Genomic DNA, 2,040 nt, shown 5'->3' with positions numbered 1-2,040 from the left:
CTGCAGCGTTAGAGCGCTGCATTCTAGCCAGATCCCGAGATTTCATGTGCATACTGAAGCCTGTGAAACCCACTCAACACAGTCCTTCACTGATTCCCTTATTAAATTTACAAGTCTTCGTTTAATTGACCTTTTTGCAAAGGTCCAGAGGACAGCATAGTAAGGGACGCTCATTCACCTCTGCCCGGGCTTTCTGCGGCCTCCTCAGCTCGGTTCTATTTGGCACTTCTCGCAATGCGGAGCTGCAGCCGGCTGGGCAGCCGTGAAACCGCTGCGCGCATCCCGCCTCCCAGCACTCGCAGCCGGCAACTGCAGCCTCTAGGACCGCGGTGCCGCCAAACCCAGCGCCGGGCGCGCTGGCGCGCGCCTGTAATCCCAGCTCCCCGGGAGGCTGAGGTCGGCGGATTGTGGGTGCTCGGGAGTTCGGGGCTGCGGCGATGTGTGGCGCACACACCGAGCCTGGCACCAACATGGGGCTCCCGGGGGAGTCCGGGGGTGCCAGGTTGTCTAAGGAGGGAGGGACCAGGCCCAGGCCGGACACGGAGCAGGTCAAACTCCCCGTGGTAGGCAGCGGTGGGACCGTGCCCGCGAGCAACGCCTGCAGCTCTGCCTGGGACATCTGACGAGACCCGGTCTCTTTTAACTTCCCTTTTCGGGATTTCTTTTGAAAAATCAACTGCATTATTTTTCCATACAGAAGACCGCGTGAGTTCACGGGTGAGACTGGCACATGCTAGCCTTTCCTCGCAGGGAAGGAAGATTCCGTCAGTGGGAGCCGGAAGAAGCTCTTGTCAGTGACTTATTATCTTGGAAATTTCTCCACTTTACGCTCTTTCTTTCCTAAACAAGACGGTAGTCTGTATTGCATTTTGCAAATAAATCGCATAAGAATTTGACAAAGATTATTCGCTTGGCCAAACTTTACTCAGGCTTCTGAATCTTCTGCTAGGCCCATCTATGCACTTCCTTGTAAAGTCTAGTTTTAGCAAAAGACACTGCCAAGTAGTTTAGGAAGAACCCCCACATCCTCTATGTCTAATTATCCTTCATTTCTGATCAGGTTCCTCATTCTCCGCTATCCCCCAGATGATTGATGTCTGACCACCTTGACCTGTCTTCAGCAAGAATCCTGTTAGGTTTCTTTAGCCAGAATTCCCCTTACCTCTGATGTTTCTCTTAGTAATTTCCTGTCCCCTAACCACCACACACTTCTCCTTGGCTGTAAATTCCCACTTGCCCATGCTAGATTCAGAGTTGGGCTCAATCTCTTTCCCTCACTGCAAGACCTCCTTGCAATGGGTCCTATGCCTATTCTGATGGTCCTGAATAGTCTTCTTACATTGCTTTAAAAAGTATCACCGAGCCATATTTTTTCTTTAACAAATTGTATGGCATGACAGCTTCATATTCTAAGATAGACATTTGCAAAAGGCTTGAACTTCTAGCTTTTTCAGGAACTTCTCACATAAACACCTGTACACAACTATTCTTCTCGGATTGGATGAAACACGTAAAGAGACATTTCACCAAAGAAGAGATACAGATGGCAAATGAGCACACAAAAATGTTTTCAACATCCTTAGCACTAGAGAAATGCAAATTACAACCACAATGAGATATCACTATACGCCTATCGGAATGACTAAAGTGAAAACAGCGGCAACAACCAAATGCTGAAGAGGCTGCGTACACATAGGTGGGATGTGAAATGGTGTAGCTGTTCTAGAAAACAGTTGGCACTTTCTTATTTATTTTTAAAATTTATTTTGTTTACTTTTTTTAAAAGACAGGGTTTCACCATGTTGGCCTGGCTGGTCTCAAACTCCTGACCTCAGGTGATCCATCTGCCTCGGCCTCCCAAAGTGCTGGGATTACAAGTGTAAACCACCGCACCCAGTGGCAGTTTCTTAAAAAGTTAGTACCAAGGCCGGGCGCGGTGGCTCAAGCCTGTAATCCCAGCACTTTGGGAGGCCGAGGCGGGTGGATCACGAGGTCAAGAGATCGAGACCATCCTGGTCAACATGGTGAAACCCTGTCTCT

Source organism: Cebus imitator, unplaced genomic scaffold (assembly GCF_001604975.1).
Source record: "Cebus imitator isolate Cc_AM_T3 unplaced genomic scaffold, Cebus_imitator-1.0 Scaffold793, whole genome shotgun sequence".
Lineage (NCBI taxonomy): Eukaryota > Metazoa > Chordata > Mammalia > Primates > Cebidae > Cebus > Cebus imitator.
The sequence above is the reverse complement of the archived record's forward strand: the minus strand, read 5'-3'. Positions refer to the sequence as shown.